Source organism: Ranitomeya imitator, chromosome 1, assembly GCF_032444005.1.
Source record: "Ranitomeya imitator isolate aRanImi1 chromosome 1, aRanImi1.pri, whole genome shotgun sequence".
NCBI classification, from domain to species: domain Eukaryota; kingdom Metazoa; phylum Chordata; class Amphibia; order Anura; family Dendrobatidae; genus Ranitomeya; species Ranitomeya imitator.
The window spans coordinates 866,469,172-866,490,390 of record NC_091282.1 but is presented as its reverse complement, the minus strand read 5'-3'; the positions used below and the strand labels follow the sequence as shown (position 1 = coordinate 866,490,390).

Here is a 21,219-nt window from a genome sequence, read left to right as displayed (position 1 = left end):
AAGCATGGAGAAGAGAATGAGATGAGAACTGTCTGAGGATTTGAGTACCAATATTGTAGAAAAATATCAACAATCTCAAGGTTAAAAGTCCATCTGCAGAGATCTTGATGTTGTTTTGTTTACGGTGCACAACATAATCAAGAAGTTTACAATGGTGTATAAGTTGCGCCAATCAAGTTCCAAAGAAATTTAAGCTGTCATGCAGGCTCAGGGTGCATAAATGTCGGAGTGAACTATCCGTCGACATTTGAATGAAATTAAACACTAAAGCAAGCGATCCAGGAGGAACCCACTCCTGACACAGAGATATTAAAAAGCTAGACTGCTGTTTGTCAAAATCCTTCTGGGAAAGCATCTTGTGGACAGATGAGACCAAAATAGTACTTTGGGGTAAAGCTCATCATTTTACTGTTTACCGAAAACGGAGTGAGGGCTACTACAAAAGAATACACCTATAGTCAAATATGATGGAGGTTCAAAGATGTTTTGGGTTTGTGTTGCTGCCTCTGTCACTGGGAGCCTTGACTGTGTGCAAGGCATCATGAAATCTATAGATTACCAAAGGATTTTGGATCGCAATGTAGTGCCCTGTGTCATAGAGCTGGGTTTGTGCCCTAGGTCATGGGTCTTTCAGCAGGACAATGACCCCAATCATACTTAAAAAAAAAAAAAAAACAAGAAATGGAAGGAAACAAAGTGCTGGAGAGTTCTGAAGTGGCCAGCAATAAGTCAAAATCTAAATCCCATTGAACACCTGCGGAAAGATCTAAAAATTGCTGTTGAGAAAGGACACAATTCAAATATGAGCGACGTGGCTCAGTTTGCAAAAGAAGAGTGGTCCAAAATTCCAGTTGAGAGCTGTAAGAAGCTTGTTGATGGTTATAGGAAGCAATTGCAGTTATGTATTCCAAAGGATATGCAACCAAATATTAAGTTGAGGTTGCAAACAATTTTGTCCTGCATATTTTGGGGGTTTTGTGAGAAATTATGTCCAATTTGCCTTTTTCTCTTTTTTTTTGTGTTGATGAAATACACAATTTCAAGGGTGCCAACACTTATGGCCATGACTGTAGGGGGTGACAGTTCAGTCTTTCTGGTTCTATCCTTTTAGCTTAGTGAGGAGAATCCATTTTTTTCTGCTTTAAATGAGATCGTATGCCTCATGACTACATTATCCTAGAATCAGGAAGCCATCCACAGCAGCAGGTTACTGTGTGATTGGCGGCTTCCCGAGAATCGTCTAATTATTGATTAGTATTCAGTATAAGCTGTGTGGATTCGCAGGGCTGGTAATTTAAGGTTATCACTGGAATGAATTACCGGGATGTGTAGGGAAATTAGGCTTATTTAGGATAAATTGCAAGTTAACATCCTGAAAGCCAAAGCTGCCTTTCCTTTAACTGACGAGAGGCACTGTTATTCTTTCTCATATTTATTTCTGGCAAATTGCAAAAAATAAATGACTTATAGAAGAACATAAAAATGTATCTGTGCTTTAGACCCCGGACCTTGAGTTCATTGCAGCATACATTGTGCGTCTGTATTCTTGTAGTGACAGGATGCAGGGGCTGAATGTATATGCAATGCAATTTTCCATGCCAATTATTTCTTTCATGGCTCCGATTCTCCAGCTCACGTTAATAGCATACTTCAGCTTCTGTGTGGGAATGCTGCCTTAAAAAAAATTAAAATAAAACATTTTATAATTGCAAATAATTAAAATTCCAAGGGAGCGCTGTTTTCTAATACAACTTATTGTAATGTAAAAGAGATTAAGAGCTGGGCTCCCTGGTGACGGCTTTTGTTGCCGGAGCAGACAAATAAATACGTCATTTTGGATCTTTTCAGATGAAAGGCACACATGCTTGTTGCTTTAAAAAAAAACTTAAGCTTCTGGATCGTCTTGAACAGGGAAAATCTCTAATACACTGCCACATTCTCTTTAGTCCTGCTGACATATTACTCCCACTGTGTGGGCAGAGTTAAATGTTAAAAAAAAATATTCTTTCATCTTCCACCCACTTAGCTGCTCAGCGATTAAATTCCTACATTGCTATAGTGTGAAAGAGAAATTGTACAGAAGCTTAAATACTGCTCCGTAATTTTCAGTTTGTTCTTTGATTATAAATTCATTATTGGCAATCTTTGTACATGGCTTACCCTGGCATCTTTAATTTACTATACTATCATCACCCATTGACCAAATATATAATTAGAACATAATGAAATGAACATCATTCCCTCCATGTACACCAGTTTAGCACTGATAATTCGCTAACCAGCTGACTTGTCACCACCCACAAGGGGGTCCAGCCTCATCAACTATTCTGATCAATTCATTTTACAAATTTTCTTGCTCTTTGAGGAGTGATAACTATTTTAAAGATCTACATAGAGTGACTTGAAAAAGTATTCATACCTGTTGAACTTTTCCACATTTTTTTCATGTTGCAGCCACAAACTTAAATGTAGTTTATTGGGATTTTATGTGATATACCGACACTAAGTAGCAAGTATTTGTGAAGTTTAAAGGAAATGATATATGGTTTGCTATATATTTAAAAAATATAAATCTGAAAATTGTGAAATGCATCTGTATTCTGCCTTCCTGAGTTAATACTTTGTAGGACCACCTTTCGCTGCAGTTACAGCTGCAAGTCTTTTGGGATATGTCTCTACCAGCTTTGCATATCTAGAGGCTGTAATGTTTGCCCATCCTTTGCAAACCAGCTCTAGCTCAGTGAGATTGGATGGATCTGTAAACAGCAATTTACAAGCCTTGCCACAAAATCTCAGTGAGATTTAGGTCTGGTCTTTGACTGGGCCGTTCTAACACATGAATTTGCACTGACATTATGCTTAGGGTCGTTGTCACCAGTCTCAAGTCTTTTACAGCCTCTAACAGATTTCCCCTCAGACTTCCCTGTATTCAGCTTCATCCATCTTTCCATACACTCTGACCATCGTCCCTGTCCCTGCTGAAGAAAAGCCTCTCCATAGCATGATGCTGCACCACGTTTGGAGATGGTGTTTTCAGGGTTCATGTGTAGAGTTAGTTTTCTGCCACACATAGCATTTTGCATTTAGCCCCAAAAGTTCTACTTTGATCTCATCTAACCAGATCACCTTTATCTGTAGCTGAGTCCCCCGCACGGCTTTTTGCAAACTGCAAAAGGGACTTTTTGTAACTTACTTTCAAAAATAACTTTCTCGTTGTAGCTATTCCATAAAGGCCTGATTGCTGGAGAATGACCAACAATTGTTCTGTGAACAGATCTCCCACCTGAGGTGTGGTTCTCTGCAGCTCCTCTCGAGTGACCATGGTCCTCTTAACTTCTTTAATTAGTGCTCAACTTGCTTGGGATGTCAGTTTAGGTGTACAGCCATGTCTTAGTAGGTTTTTCAGTTGTGCCCTACTCCTTCAGTTTTTTCAATGAATTGAACAATGCTCCATGAGATGTTCAGCGCTTGGGCTATGTTTTTTATAAACTAACCCTGCTTTTCTAGTCTCCATAACATTATCCCTGACCTGTCTGTTGTGTTCTTTGGTTTTTATAATGCTATTTGATCCTTAATTTTTTCAAACAAACCTCTGAGTCCTTCACAAAACAGCTACACTTATACTGAGAATAAATTACACACAGATGGACTCCATTTACTTATTATGTGACTTCTGGAGGCAATTGGTCACTCAGGATTTTACTTAGGGGCATCAGACCACAGGGGCTCAATACAAGTCACAATTTTCAGTTATATATTTTTAAGATAAATAGAAAACCATGGATCATTTTTTTTCACAAATGCATGCTACTTTATGTTGATATATCACATAAAATCCTAATAAAATACATTTAAGTTAGTTGTTGAACCGTGAAAAAATGTGAAAAAGTTCACAGCCTATGAATACTTTTATCAATGCACTACATAATGTCCTGTTCACTCAACGTCATCAGAGATGTCAAGGAACTTTCTGATGCACTGAATGTAAGTAGAGCGCTAGTTTTTAAAAAAACAAAAATAGCAGAAACCAAAACATTTCTGGGATCTGACGGGATTTATGGTATTCATTTGAAAAAGAATCAGGCATGGCTATCATGGGTTTGGTATAAACATAGGCCATTATGCCAAAATGAATCAAGTCTTATTCTCTGTTGACATTATCATATCACAAGGGATGTTTTTAGATCATCAGATTTTTGCATTCTGCAAAGCCGTTCCTTTATGTTAAAGTTTATGGACAGTAAAAGGAATCTGTTGGAGTCCATTGCACAATGGATCTATCTTAACCTGTAATAATTGAAGGCGTAATCTCAGTGTGATCAAAATCTGAAAGCTAAATTAATGTATCATGGCAGATTGTTATCTGTTGTTCACATCTGCAACATGTTTTAATATGATGGTTCAAAATGGCACAAAACAAACATTGTTAACCCTTTATGTGTACCATCGGGGTTCCAGAAAAAGATTTATTGGTTTTTGACAAACCCTACAGTCATGGGCAAAAGTATTGACACTAACACAAATTTTGGTTTTCACAAAACAGTACACTGGAAGTGACAGGTGTAAGCATGCCTTTGCATTTTGTTTGATGAAGGGGTTAATCTGGATATGGTCCATGCCGCAGATATATAGTAAATCCAAAGAGGTTTCATATAGAGAATGGTGGTTTATTTAACGTGTTTCAAAGTCTTAATGACTTCTTCATCAGGAAATACCACACCAATACACTGTGTATTTGTGTGGTATTTCCTGATGAAGAAGTCAACAAAACAATATCCACATTAACATCTTTATCTATCTATAGTACGGTCAATAGCTGACCCGTGGATCTGCTGCAGCGGATATTTGTACACGCTACAACAATAGCTTCATCTGGTGAGTATAATCCATTTGTTATCTCACTGTACATGGGATAAGACCCTATTTGCGTTGAACTCTCCAAACATTTTCTTCTTTGCATTTTGTGTGACAACTTACTCTGCACAGATGCATTGCAAAGCCGGCATTTTCTCCTGATAGCTTTTCAGTAAGGTAGCCGGAAGCATTGTAAAGGTTTTTACTTACAAATCTATAGGGAAATGGCATTTTCCGAGGGGACAGATTCCTTTTACATTGGAGGCTGGTGCTTGAAATCATTGTCTTCTTCTGTTACTTCTAAGGAAACGCATACAGACATCATTGCTTTGCATCAGTAAGGCTTTACAAGCAAGGACATTGCTGCTTATAGCATTGCCCCTAAATCAAGCATTTTCAGATCAAGAACTTTATGCATTAATCATTATGTTCATTGCAGTGAAAAAGAATTCAGTGCACCCAAAAAAGTACATCAAGTGCCAAGACCATCTCCTAAACAGGATTCAGCTACAAGATCGAATTAGCACCAATAATAAGCTTGCTCAGAAATTACAGCAGGCAGGTATCAATTCATCGGCGCACACAGTGGAACAAAGGATCTTGAAGGCTATACTGGTGTCAAGAAGGGAAGTCACTTATCTCCAGAAAAAAAAACATCAAGGACAGACTGAAATTCTATAGGAAGTTAAAAAAATTAGACTGCAGAGGACTAGGGTAAAGTTATTCTCTCTGATGTATCCCCCTTTAGACTGTTTGTCTAAAGAAGAAAAAGTGAACATTACCAGTGAACCTTACCTGTGACATTCCAACAGTAAAACATCCATTCATGTGTGGGGCTGCTTTTCCTCCAAGGGAGTGGGCTCACTCAAAATTTTCACTAAGAACACTGCCATGAATAAAAATGTTATCAAAACATACTCCAGGAGCAACTTCTCCCATGAATAGAGGAGCAATTTGATGATGAACAATGTTTTTTTTCAAGCTTGGTGGAGCACCATGTTACAAGGCAAAAGTGATAACTAAGTGATCCTGTGACATTACATTGCCAGGAAATTCCTGACATCTCAATCCAGTTGAAACCCTGTGGTCAATCCTCAAAAAGCTGGTGGAAAAACAAACACAAAACTCCAAACACTGATTAAGCAAGAATTGATTGGCGTCAGAAAGGTTTTGGCCTAAAAGCTGTCATCCAACATGCCAGGATGAATTGCAGAAGTCTTAAAAAATAAGGGTCTCTAAATATTGTGTATGTACATAAATAAGTTTTCCCACCTACAAAGAATAGAGAGTTCTGACATTTTTATCGTTGATACACTTCAACCATGAGAGATAGAATGTTTAAAAATAATCCAGAAAATCACGTTGTATAAATTTACATAATTTAATTTCCATTTTATTTAATGAAATATGTATTTGATACAATAGAAAAACAGAACTTAATATTTGGTACAGAAACCTTTGTTCGCAATTACAGAGGTCAGACATTTCCTGTAGTTCTTAAACAAGTTTGCATACATTGCAGTAGGGATTGTGGCCCACATCTCCATAAGATCTTATCCAGATCTGTCAGGTTTTGGCGCTGTTGCTGGGCAACATTGAGTTTCAGCTCCCTCTAAAGATTTTCTATTGAGTTCTGGTCTGGATACTGGCTAGACCATTCCGAGTCCTTGAAATGCTTCTTATGGAGCCACTCCTTAGTTGCACTGGCTGTGTGTTTCGGGTCATTGTTATGCTGCAATACTCAGCCATGACCCATCTTCAATGCTATTACTGAGGGAAGGAGGTTGGTTGTTGGCCAAAATCTCACGATACATGACTCCATCCATCCTCCCTTCAATACGGTGCAGTTGTTCTGTCCACTTTGTAGAAAAGCACCCCAAAGTATGATGTTTCCCTCACCATGCTTCACAGTTAGGACGGTATTCTGAGGGTTGTACTCCCCCTTCTTCTTCCTCCAAACACGGTGAGTGGAGTTAATACCAAAAAGTTTTATTTGGCCTCCTCTGGATCATACAGATGGTCACTGGTGAACTTCAAATGGGCCTTGACAAGTGCTGGCATGATCAGGTGGACCTTGCGATCCCTGCAGAATTTTAATCCATGACGACGTAGTGTGTTACTAACGGTAATGTTTGAAACTGTGGTCCCGGCTTTCTTCAGGTTATTGACTAGGTCCTCCCACGTAGTTATGGGCTGACTCCTGACCGTTATCAGAATCATCCTTACCCCACGAGGTGAAATGTTGCATGGAGCCCCAGTTCGAGGAAGATTGACAGTCTTCTTGTGTTTCTTAAATTTTCTAATAATTATGCCAACAGTTGTTGCTTTCTCACCAAGTTGCTTGCCTATTGTCCTACAGCCCATCCCAGCTAAGTGCAGGTTTACCATTTTCTCCCTGGTGTCCTTAGACTGCTCTTTGGTCTTGGCCATGGTGGAGAAGTTGGAGTGTGACTAATTGAGTGTGTGGTCAGGTGTCTTTTATGCAGGTAGCGAGTTAAAAAAGGTGCAATTAAGGTGCAGGTTAAGAGGGCCTTCTTAAAGAAAAGTAACAGGTCTGTTAGAGACATAATTCTTGCTGGTTGGTAGGTGATCAAAAGCTTATTTCATGCAATAAAATGTAATTTAATTAAAAATCACAATCTCCGGCGCCATTTTATTGTAGTGTGAATTTTTTTGGCTGCAGCAACATGGAGCTGGCGGAGATGCTTGCGCAGTACCATCTATTGGAGCGCAATAGATGCTAATGCACAGGTGCTGCCGACTGTGCAATTTTGATGGTGATTTTTTTTTTCTTTTCAACACAGCAATATAATAGGCACTAACTGATAAGTGATAGTGCGCAGGCGCCCCCATTGTGATGAAGTGACATGTTTTTTTTCAAATACATACATTAGTATATTCATTATGTATACTAGGGGGCAGGTCAGTGAGGGATCAGTATAACAAATCAACGCGTGCACAACCCGAGAAGGTGCACGGGTAGGTTCCCAAACCATAATCACAAGTAATTCAAAACCCGGCACTTAACTTTGTGGTAAGAAGAAATGGATAATTTATTATATCCCAAGACAGTAAACGTTTCGGTCACACAAGGGGACCTTCATCAGTAACGTACACTGGGATAGAGAGTAAACACAGGTGGCTATATAGCCTGCCGAAAACTGCCTCAAGAGTCACGCTGGATATCAAAGGAAGAGAGGTTACAGCCTGTAGGGTAGCTGACATCGCAGTGGACACTGGAATATCACATGGTCATAAGTATTCAGACTCTTTGCTCAGTATTGAGTAGAAGCACACTTTTGATCTAGTACAGCCATGAGTCGTCTTGGGAATGATGCAACAAGTTTTTCACACCTGAATTTGGGGATCCTCTGCCATTCTTCCTAGCAGATCCTCTCCAGTTCTGTCAGATTGGATGGTGAACATTGGTGGGCAGCCATTTTCAGGTCTCTCCAGAGATGCTCAATTGGGTTTAGGTCAGGGTTCTAGCTGGGCCAGTCAAGAATGGTCACATAGTTATTCTGAAGCCACTCCTTTGTTATTTTAACTGTGTGCTTAGCGTCATTGTCCTTGAGATGGTTCTACTCCTTCATTTGAGTCCAGCTGTGTTTAATTAAACTGATAGGACTTGATTTGGAAAGGCACACACCTGTCTATATAAGACCTCACAGCTCACAGTGCATGTCAGACCAAATGAGAATCATGAGGTCAAAGGAACTGGCCAAGGAGCTCAGAGACAGAATTGTGGCAAGGCCAAAGTTACAACAGAATTTCTGCAGTACTCAAGGTTCCTAAGAGCACAGTTGCCTCCATAATCCTTAAATGGAAGAAGTTTGGGACCACCAGAAGTCTTTCTAGACCTGGCGTCTAGCCAAACTGAGCAATCTTGGGAGACGAGCCTTGGTGAGAGAGGTAAAGAAGAACCCCAAGATCAATGTGGCTGATCTCCAGAGATGCAGTAGGGAGATGGGAGAAACTTCCATACAATCAACTATCACTGCAGCCCTCCACCAGTCGGGCCTTTATGGCAGAGTGGCCCAACGGAAGCCTCCCCTCAGTGCAAGACATATGAAAGCCTGCATAGAGTTTGCTAAAAAACACATGAAGTACTCCCAGACTAAGAGAAATAATATTCTCTGGTCTGAAGAGACAAATATAGACCTTTTTGGTGATAATTTTAAGCGGTATGTGTGGAGAAAACCAGGCACTGCTCATCACCTGCCCAACACAATCCCAACAGTGAAACAAGGTGGTGGCAGCATCGTGCTATAGGGGTGTTTTTCAGCTGCAGGAACAGGATGACTGGTTGTCATTGAAGGAAACATGAATGTGACCAAGTACAGAGATATCCTGGATGAAAACCTCTTCCAGAGTGCTCTGGATCTCAGACTTGGCCGAAGGTTCACCTTCCAACAAGACAATGACCCTAAGCACACAGCTAAAATAACAAAGGAGTGGCTTCAGAACATGGCTGGGCCATTCTTGACTGGTCCAGCCAGAGCCCTGACCTAAACCCAATTGAGTATCTCCGGAGAGACCAGAAAATGGCTGTCCACCTACGTTCACCATCCAACCTGATGGAACTGGAGAGGATCTGCAAGGAGAAATGGCAGAGGATCCCCAAATCCAGGGGTGAAAAACTTGTTGCATCATTCCCAAGAAGACTCATGGCTGTACTAGCTCAAAAGGGTGTTTCTGCTCAATATGGAGTAAAGGGTCTGGATACTTAAGACCATGTGATATTTCAGTTTTTCTTTTTTAATAATTTTGCAAAAATGACTACATTTCTGGGGGGCTGGGGGGGGTCACAGTCAAGATGGGGTGCAGAGTGTACCTTAATGAGAAAAAAATTGAACTTTTTTGAATATACCAAATGGTTGCAATGAAACAAAGAGTGAAAAATTTAAAGGGGTCTGAATACTTTTCATACCCACTGTAGAAATGTTGTAATCTTAACCTTTGGTATGATCCTGTAACAGAGAATTGTGTGCTGTCATAAAAGAACAGTTTTACCATAGAGTGTGTTACATTACGGTAACTTACCAGCTTTGGTAAACTGAAGTAAAAGCAGATGTCCGCTTGCTAGACTTTCTAATTGATATTTAATTTTTTAGTATCATATAGCAGACAATGGCATTTTAAATGACTGTGGACAAGGGAGACTGTTTGTTGAAATGGATAGCATTGTATATATTAAGGAAACCTTGTAGTAACAGGTTGAAAACGCAGCTCCTGTCTATTCAATCAGGCTGGTCTCACATTACCATGGTCCTTGATATTTGACTGAACAAGTTGTTTTTTTTTTATTTTACCTTGATGCGTTTAGCCTTCAAAGGGGCACGACTCTTCTGTGTCTACTGCTGATAATTAAAATTAAATGTAGAGCTCTAAACTCCATCTGTTCTCAGGACATTGCTGTGATCTATGCTGCTGTAAAGAGAAAGATATAATATACTTCAGTTGATGACTTTTTTTATTTTATTGCCACTTGGCTAAAAATGAAATAAAATGTGAATATAGTTTTGAATATGGATTGCAAACTGTGCTGTCTAATGACCCTTTGAAATCTCCATTCCATAGTAGGAAAGATAAAGTCATTATATTTGGGTGATCATGCCAAGTAGTTCTTTTTACTGTTATTTTAATGTGTCTGTCAAACATATAAAATGTCTTGGAAAAATAGTTTTCTTAGACTACAATTTTAATTAAATGTCTACTAACCAGCTCATGCCCTTCTGTACCGATGTAACTTGTATCAACATGTTGTATTATGGATGGAAAACTTTCTGTGGAAAACTTTCGCTATAAAACTAGGCTAACTTGATTAAAATAGGGTCTTAAACTAAAGTCAAAATGGGACACATTAATTGACTGTATGAACTGTATTTGACTATAAGTACTGTGTTCTTTGTAGGCCTCATTCCGTTTTCGGCAAACTGTAGAATGATGATCTTTACAAAACAGCTCTATCTTGCTCTCATCTGTCCACAGTATGCTTTCCCTGAAGGATTTTGGCTTACTCATGTAATTACACATGCGCAAAATAAAACAGGTATAATTGCAGTAATTTTCTGGGAGAAATACTTCATTTTCAGGTAGAATTTCAAGGGAGCCAACACTTTCAGCCTTGACTGTACCTGGCAGACACTAACTATGTTACATAGCCAGCTTCCACTCGCTGCTGTTAACTCCTTAAGTGCTGCTGTCAATCTCTGACAATAGAATTTAAAGCATTCAATCCATAGGGCACATCATTCCAGGCGACGTGATTATAGGGTGCTGATGCGTTGCCGTGCCAGCTAAAACGCACTGAAGGTCATCACGGTGATCCCATGATAACCAATCTGTGGCTAGACTTCATACGACACCATGATTTCTACTATGTACAACTATAATGTAGAATTAAGTTCAAGCGATCAGATGATTGCAGGTTCAAGATGCCTAAGAAACTAAATAATAAAGTAGAAAAAAAACATGTTTAAAATAAAAGAAAATATATTTCTTTTATTCGGGCTCACAAGCTTAAAGTTACACCACTGATAACCACAGTAAGGTTGGAGTCACACTAACTGTTTTAAAATCGATCCGATTTTTTTTCTGCAAGGTCAGACGAGTGTAATGCCAGTGTCATGCGTTTTTCATGCAAGTACTATCCGATTTTTCACACCTAGCTTCCAATTTACATCCGAATGCAGTGTGATTGCTATCCTGCTGCAATGTGATTGCAGCATGAGCTTTTCTCTGTCATTTACACATCATTTTCAAAGGAAATATTTTTAAAAACGTATATGTATGTGTGTATTGAAATTTACATAAAAAACAGAGAAAAAAGCAATTTGGACATAATTCACACAGAACCCCTAAAACGGGCCGGACAAAAAATTTTGGCACCCTCAACCTTCTTTTGAAAACTGCTCCAGGTCTCTCATATTTGAAGGGTGCTTTTTAAAACTCAATTTTAAAATCTCTCCACAGGTTCAGTGTTCAATGGGATTTAGATTCAGACTCATTGCTGGCCACTTCAGGACTCTCCATCGCTTTTTTCCATCCATTTTTGCATTCTTCTTGAAGTATGTTTTGGATCATTTTTCTGCCAGAAGAGCTATGACCTAGGATTCAATCCCCTTTTTCTGACACTGGGCACTACATTACGATCCAAAAATCTTTGGCCATCTTCAGATTTCATAATCCCTTGCATGCAGTCAAGGCACCCTGTTGCAGAAAAACAACCCCACAATATCTTTGAACCTACACCATATTTGACTGTAGGTACTGTGTTCTTTTCTTTGTAGGCCTCATTCCATTTTTGGGAAACAGTAGAATGATGTGCTTTTCCAAGCAGCTCTATCTTGGTCTCATCTGTCCACACGATGCTTTCTCAGAAAGATTTTGGCTTACTCACGTACATTTTGGCAAACTGCAGTCTAGCTTTATGTCTTTGTGTTAGTAGTGGGTCCTTCTGTGTCCCTGCCATATCACTTGATTTAATTCAAATGTCAACGGATAGTTCGCGCTGATACTGATGCACCCTGAGCCTGCAGAGCATCTTGAATTTCTTGGAACTTAAATGGGGCTGCTTATCCACGATGTGAACTATCCTGCTTTGCAACCTTTCATCAGTTTTTTTTCTGTCGTCCATGTCCAAATTAGCTACAGTGCCATGAGTTGTAAACTTCCTGATTATGTTGTGCATTGTGGAAAAAAAGAACATCAAGATCTCTGGAGATGAACTTGTAACCTTGAGATTGATGATATTTTTCAACACTTTTAGTTCTCAGTTCTCTTCTTTCTGTTCTCCATGCTTAGTGTTGCACACACAGACATAACATGCAAAGATTGAGTCAACTTCCCCCCTTTTTATCCAGTTTCATGTGTGATTTTCATATTGCCCACACCTGTGACTTGCCACAGGTGAGTTTGAACAATCATCACTTGCTTGAAGCAAAGTGGTGTTCCCACAACTTTGGAAAGGTGGCAATAATTTTGTCTGGCCCATTTTTGGGGTTTTGTGTTAAATTATGTCCAATTAACCTTTTTTCCATTTTTTTTTGTGTTCCAATACACACAAAGGAAATAAAACTGTGTATAACAAAACATGTGTAATTGCAATAATTTTCTGGGAGAAATACTTCATTTTCTGAAACAATTGCAAGGGTGCCAACACTTTTGCCATGGCTGTATGTGATTTGCATACGTGTGATCATGTACTGACTAGAGTCTTAGCTATTTCTCAGTTGCTAAAACCGATATGGGGATCTAAATCCAAACAGTATGTTCGGCACAGTATGCCAGAAATGTACTCTGGGAGAGACAACCCCTTTAAAATGAAATCACAAATTGAAACAAAGGAAATAAAAGTTGCAAAGTTAATGTTTAAATGTGAATGACTTGAATGTCTCAGCTTTTAGAACAAGAAGCAGTGCTTTCCACCTACACACTACTCACAATGACAGCTGATATACAGTACACTGTTAACAGAGAGATGAGAACAAGGTATTGGAAATAATACGAATGAAGAATGAGAACAATGGACTGTATGCTTTTGAATTCTGTTCAAGTTAAGCTGCGTTTACACTGGAAGATAATTGTGAATGAGCGTTCTTAAAAGCGTTTGTTTTACAATTTTCTTGCAGTATAAAAACGCTCCTTCAGTGGTTGAAATTATTTTTTGTGTGGCGCAAAAAAATCATCATTCTCGTCTGTACAGTCCGCTTGGAAACAGGACTCAATCTCATGAGAACCAGGGCAGTCTATGTGCACTGAGCAATCTGTAACAGATCACTCAGTTCACATCATTTATTTTGGTCTGTCCCTGTTAAAAGGCTATTAAAGGGAACCTGTCAGCAGGATTGTGCACAGTAACCTACAGACACTGTCAAGTTGGTGCCGTTATACTGATTACAATGATACCTGAGTGATGAAATCCGTCTTGTGGTTGTTGTTTAATCTTTATTTTCAGTTTTGAATTAATGATATATCATTAACACAAAACTGAAAATAAAGATTACACAAAGACCACAAGAAGGATTTCATCAACCAAGGTATCAATGTAATCAGTATAACGGCGCCAACCTGACACTGTGTGTAGGTTATTGTGCACAATCCTGCTGACAGGTTCCCTTGAAACAAAAGCTGAAAAGGTTTACCAGTCGTTGGTCTTATCACACTGCCAGTTTGTCCGTGAAAACGAACCCTAAGGATGTTCACACATTGCATTTTTGCTGCATTTTTTTTTGGAAACTTTAAACTGTGTTTTACAGTACCAGCAAGAGTTATGAGATTTCAGAAATCTCATGCACACTTTGTTTTTTTTCTGTCACTTCTTTCAGCGTTTTTGCAGCATTTTTTCACTTATAGTAAGCAATGGGTAACTGCAAAAATGCAGCAAAAAACGCAAGTATCAGGTTTTGCTGTGTTTTTGTTTCAAAAACCTTAACCTTATTCTGGCATTGGACATACTATTCCGTCCATGTGACCTGGGACTTAATCTCCATGGATGGAATAGTACGCCCAATGCGATCAGCCGCGCTCCCGACAACATCCGGGTTACCAGAGCTGAGAGACTTCCTGTCATGCGCAGTGCATGTCAGGAAGTCTCTGAGCTCAGTGTGCACAGAGTGCAGTGCTGACAGCTTTTATGGCATGCAGATCTGCATGCTATAGAAGCGATCAGCCTGCACAAAATTAGTGTCCCATAGTGGGACAAAGTGTAAAAGTTAGAATGAATTTAAAAAATGTTTTGTTTAGTAATTGTAAAAATATTTTAAATAATAATAAATAAATAATAATAAATAAATCAATATTTATTCTATCAATAAATAAATATTTGAATTAAAAAAATCTAAACAATAAAAGTACACATATTTAGTATCGCCGCATCCGTAACGACCCGACCTATAAGGGTATGTGCACACATTGCGGATTTGACAGAAGTTTTCAATGCGGTGTACAGTACCATGTAAACCTATGGAAAACAAAATCCGCTGTGCCCATGGTGCAGAAAATGCCGCGCAGATCGCAGTGGTTTATTTTGCGCAGCATGTCAATTCTTTAAGCAGATTCCGCAGCGTTTTACACCTATTCCTTTATAGGAATCCGCAGAAAACTTGCAGGGAATCCGCAGGTAAAACGCAGGTCATTTGCCTGCAGATTCTGCAGAATCCGCGTGGAAGAATTCTCAATGGAATCCGCAACGTGTGCACATACCCTAAAACTGTCCCACTAGTTAACCCCTTTAGTGAACACCATTAAAAAAAAACAAACAAGGCAATAAAACAATGCTTTATCATCATACTGCTCAACAAAAAGTGAAATAACACGTGATAAAAAAGACAAGATATAAATAAAAGTGGTACCACTGAAAACGTCATCTTGTCCCGCAAAAAACAAGCCATCATATAGCTCCATCCATCAAAATAAAAAAGTTATATCTCTCAGAATAAAGCTATGCAAAAATAATTATTTTTTATATAAAATAGTTTTTATTGTATAAAAGCGCCAAAACATAAAAAAAGATATAAATGAGGTATCGCTGTAAACGTACTGACCCGAAGAATAAAACTGCTTTATCAATTTTACCACATACAGAGCGGTATAAACGTCTCCCCCAAAAGAAATTCATGAATTGCTGGTTTTTGTTCATTCTGCCTCACAAAAATAAATAAAAATCGATCAAAAATGTCATGTGTGAAAATGTTACCAATAAAAACGTGAACTGCTACAAGTTCCTTGGGGGGGTCTAGTTTCCAACATGGGGTCACTTGTGGGGGGGTTCTACTGTTTACGTACATCAGGGGCTCTGCAAACGCAACGTGACACCTGCAGACCAATCCATCAAAGTCTGCATTCCAAAACGGCGCTCCTTTCCTTCCAAGTTCTGCCATTGCCCACACGGTGGTCCCCCCCCCACATATGGGGTATCAGTGTACTGAGGACAAATTGCACAACAACTTTTGGGGTCCAATTTTTCCTGTTACATTTGGGAAAATACAAAATTGTAAGCTAAAAAATCATTTTTGTGAAAAAAATGATTTTTTATTTTCACGGCTCTGTGTTATAAACTTTAGTGAAACACTTGGGGGTTCAAAGTTCTCACAACACATTTATATAAGTTCCTTGGGGGGTCTACTTTCCAAAATGGTGTCACTTGTGGGGGGTTTCAATGTTTAGGCATATCAGGGACTCTCCAAACGCGACATGGCATCCTGTCTCAATTCCAGACAATTTTGCATTGCAAAGTCAAATAGCGCTCCTTCCCTTCCGAGCTCTGCCATGGTTTACCCCCACATATGGGGTATCGGTGTACTCCGCACAAATTGTACCACAACTTTTGGGGACCAATTTCTCCTGTTACCCTTGGTAAAATAAAACAAATTGGATCTGAAGTAATTTTTTTCTGAAAATAAAAGTTAAATGTTCATTTTTTTTTAAAATATTCCAAGAATTCCTGCGAAACACCTGAAGGGTTAATAAACTTCTTGAATGTGGTTTTGAGCACCTTGAGGGACGTAGTTTTTAGAATGGTGTCAATTTTGGGTATTTTCTATTATATAGACCCCTCAAAATGACTTCAAATGTGATGTGGTCCCTAAAAAAAGAAATGGTGTTGTAAAAATTAGAAATCGGTCAACTTTTAACCCTTTTAACTTCCTAACAAAATTTTGGTTCCAAAATTGTGCTGATGTAAAGTAGACATGTGGGAAATGTTACTTATTAAGTATTTTGTGTGACATATCTCTGTGATTTAAGGGCATGAAAATTCAAAGTTGGAAAATTGCTAAATTTTCAACATTTTCACCAAATTTTCATTTTTTTCACAAATAAATTCAGGTCATATCAAAGAAATTTTACCACTATCATGAAGTAGAATATGTCACGAGAAAAAATTGTCAAAATCAGCGGGATCCGTTGAAGCGTTCCAGAGTTATAACCTCATAAAGTGACAGTGGTCAGAATTGTAAAGATTGGCCCGGTCATTAACGTGCAAACCAACATTGGAGGAAAGACATTAATGATATGTGCACACGATGCGGATTTTGCTGCAGATCCGCAGCGTTTCCGCAGCTGCGTGTCCGCAGCAGTTTCCCATGAGTTTACAGTACAATGTAAACCTATGGGAAACCAAAAACGCTGTGCACATGTTGCGGAGAAAAACGCGTGGAAAAGCAGTGGTTTACATTCCGCAGCATATGACTAATTTCTGCAGATTCCGCAGCGGTTTTACAACTGCTCCAATAGAAATCTGCAGTTGCAAAACCGCAGTGAAAACCGCAGAAAAACCGCGGTAAACCCGCAGCGGTTTTCCACTGCGGATTTATCAAATCCGCTGCAGAAAAATCCGCAGTGGACCCTAGTACTTGTAAGGAAGTTGCATGATTATTTTTTGGGAGGGCACTAAACTTTTTTAACATGAACAAGAGACCATAAAAACGCAGCAAAACCTGCTTTTTGTAAGCAGCTTCTTTATTGCCAAGACAGCAGGTTTTCTCTGCAGAAAAAAAAGCAGCAAAAACGCAACATGTGAACATACCGTTGGTCTAAGGCCGGTTTCACACGTCCTGATATTTCCGGCACCAGAGATATACGTATCTGTGTGTCCGTTTGTCGCATCCGTGTGCTATCCGTATATTTTAATTTAAAAAACGCACATGGAGGGCACACGAACGCCATCCGTGTGCAGTACGTGTTTACATGGACCCATTGACTTGTATGGGTCCTTGTGATCCATGCAGATGTACAAAAACAGACATGTCAGCATATTTTGCACACGAACACACGGTTCATGAAAACACTCTGTGCATAGACCCATTCAGTTGAATGGGTCCATGTGTGTCAGTGTCTCCGGTACGTGAGAAAACTGTCACCACACGTACTGGAGACACTGATGTGTGAAACCGGCCTTAGGGTTATCTCAGATGTGTCAGAATGGCTGCTGACTTTCCATCTGGAAACATACAGCAGCATATGGTAAAAGCAAACTAGATTTCAGCAAATCTCATCCATGCGCTGTGCGGAAACCCTCCAGCTGTGCAGATTTGTATCTGCAATATGTCTATTCATAATGCAGATTGGGCATGGTCTTTCTGCCATTGAATTCAATGGGGAAGTCAAAAACTTATTGCGCATTTTGTTTCTGCTTACTCTCAGATCAAACAAAATCCAGCTCACCATACCGACATTCCCAAGAGCTCGGAGCACGGAACCGCTGTGTCAGGGCGTGGACGAACAGGAAAGAGAAGGAGATCCAGCTCAATGAAATAGTGAAAAATCCATAATTTATTTCACTTAAAATATAGTGAAAGGACAAAACATCAGCATACAAAAAAATTAAAACCAAGGTCAACGCGTTTCCGGTGACTAAGCACCCTTAGTGGATTTTTCACTATTTCGTTGAGCTGGATCTCCTTCTCTTTCTTACTCTCAGATCCACAGGAAAAGCTGGCAAGTCCTTCATAAAAAAGGTCTCCTCCACCTAACCCTTTCAACCCCCTTTTTACAATTCTGACCACTGTCACTTTATGAGGTAATAACTCTGGAACGCTTCATCAAATCCAAGAGATTCTGAGAGTGTTTTCTCGTGACATATTGGGCTTCATGATAGTGGTAACATTTCTTTGATATGACTTGCGTTTATTTGTGGGGAAAAATAAAAATTTTTTGTAAGTGTTGCAATTTTCAAACTTTTAATTCTTACGCCCTTAGAGTCATATCACACAAAATAGTTAATAAATAACATTTCCCACATGTCTACTTTACATCAGCACAATTTTTGAAACATACGGTAATTTTTTTGTTAGGAAGTTTTAAGGGTTAAAAGTTGACCAGCGACTTCTCATTTTTCCAACAAAATTTGAAAAACTTTTTCTAGGGCCCACCTCACATTAGACGTCACTTTGAGGGGCTTATATGACAGAAAATACCTAAAAGTGAGACCATTCTAAAAACTGCACCCCCTCAGGGTACTCGAAACCACATTCAAGAAGTTTATTAACCCTTTAGTTGCTTCACAGGAACTAAAGCAACGTGGAAGGAATAAATGAACATTTAATTTTTTTCCAAAAATGTTGACTTCACACCCAAGCTTTTTTTATATTCATACATAAGGAAAAAATAAAACTTGCTGATCATCATCATTACATTTAACCCTGTTGGTCTCTGATAGCCCTGCCATATGCAACATCTGAAGTCATTTACACCAGCAGTCACATGGGGCAAAGCATTATGGCAGGAGGCCATGCTGCACGAACACCAGCAGGACGACTGTCAGCGGGGCAAGAGAGCCTCGGAGGCAATTTTTTGCTTTATTTACCTCGAAGTCTATGGGAGATATGGAACGAACCAGACTACCCTCCCCCCCATTCTACCTCTGTGTGAACCTGCAACTGAAAATGTATTTTTAGGCTATGTGCACACGTCAGGATTCTTTGCAGAATTTTCCTGAACAAAACCGGACTTTTTCTGCAAGAAATCCTCTCGCGTTTATTTATGCGGATTTTTCCGGAGCTTTCCATTACTATATTATATAGTGGCAAATCCGGAGATTTTCCGCAAAATTAATGAACATGCTGCGTTTTTTCCCGTGATGCGTTTTTTTTTCCACAAAACATGTGCACAAAAATTGCGGATTGCATTCTAATAATAGGATGCTTAATGTAAGCTTTTTTTAGCGTTTTTTAATGCGGAAAAAAGCGGGGGGGGGGGGGGGGAAAGCGAAAAATCCTGAACGTGTGCACATAGCTTTAAGGTGTAACCTCAGAATATGCCAAAGGTGTGTAAAATGGGAATACCTCCTTTAATAGTGTTAGGCCATAATGGCACAGTGTTGTCTATTTTGGAATTGTATTTTTCTTTACAGGAACCTTTTGAAGTCCAATCCATTTTAAAATAACGAGCAATAAAAATGAGTTGGCCTGCCGTTTTAGAGTTTACGAGCCGCCAAGAATGAGACTTGATGTGAATGAGAATGACTGACACATTGTTTCGGGCACTCGGCATAGATGTCCAAACGTTGCAGCTCTGTACATGGAAGTGATTGCAGGCAAGGAATAGGGTGCCCATTACCAGCCTTTGCTCCATGGCTTGTGGACTGCTGAAAACAAAAAAACCAAAGGTTGCCTTTCTAATCCACCTCAAGTAATGGTGGCTTTCTTGCCCTGGGCATTTCAATCATCCAAGCAAACACCGAATTCTCTTTGCAAATCTCATCGACAGACGGAAGAAAAATAGCACTCACAGAAAAAGCTTCATATTTTCAGTACACGGTTTCCATGGATTTGTACAAGATTGTAACCAGGCTTTGCAGATAGTATGAAATTAGCGCAATATGACCTTTGTTTGCTGCTGCACTTATCTAGAATTCCAGGGATTAGTACATGTTTAACCCCTTAAGTGCTGGAACAGATTAGTCCTAATAGGTAGCTGCTATCTTCTATTCGCGCTGTTGCTAAGCAGACGTCCAATACTTCCCAGCTTTTACAAGTCAAGAAATTTCTGATTGGCAGGTTGTTGTCGCCTTTTCGGTTTGCCGCCATAGGTGCCACTGTCCATCATGATTGTAAACCCTTGATTTTAACTTGAATAAAAAAAGGTTCTTTCCACCAGGTAAAAAGGTTAATACATTATTTTTGAATTGTCTACCGTAATTGATTATTGTATACGTGTTATTTTTTCCTTTTTATATATATTTTTGTTAGGGTGTTTTTCTGTCTACAACCCTGCAGCATATTTTTTTTCCTACTGTCACATTCATAGTGAATACAATTTATAGATTTTTGGCACAGCTCGGCTCTGAGCTCCACAGCAACATGTCCAGATTTATTTGTAATGGTCGTAGAGTCGCTATTGCCCTTTTCTCTTTAGGGAAACATTGAAGTGTCGTAATCCCAGAACTTGAACATACCTCACCGTGAACACTCTCGGGGAGCTCTAGACTTTTAAGATTTTCCAGAGAACTGCTGAAAGCAAGGCTGAACCGAGTCTGAAATGCAACCCTCGCATTTGAAAGCAGCCTTGTTGCTCCCACTTCGCCAGATGGGGGTCTTTATTACAAATGTGACCCTGCCTGACCCTGGAGAAAATCAAGATTTACTGCAAGACCAATACTAACAATAATTACATAAAATACAGCCTTGCTTTGACCACATACTACCAATGCATAGTGACATAGTAATGCTCACAGGCTGATTGCTACCAGCATGACTGTACCAAGATCAATATTACCATTAACATTGCAATATGAGAGACAAATAATACCGTTAGACCATGACCAAATATTTCCAGCATATATGGTAGTGATAATACTACAGTGTTGCGCATTAGCCAGATCTACTGATATTACCATCATACAGTGGATAGTTATGGTAGATC

General features: G+C 39.3%; 1 protein-coding gene and 1 long non-coding RNA gene across 6 annotated transcripts in view; one reads left to right on the top strand and one right to left on the bottom strand.

Moving 5' to 3' along the window:
* Window positions 1–21,219, top strand: part of PSD3 (pleckstrin and Sec7 domain containing 3) — an 835,030-nt gene that overhangs the window by 508,921 nt on the left and 304,890 nt on the right. The window lies entirely within an intron of this gene.
* On the bottom strand, window positions 1,639–20,331 carry LOC138651884 (uncharacterized). The gene is made up of 3 exons (XR_011315548.1): window positions 20,087–20,331; window positions 10,167–10,284; window positions 1,639–1,674 (listed from the first exon to the last, which is right to left on the bottom strand). It is a non-coding gene; the product is annotated as an uncharacterized lncRNA (long non-coding RNA).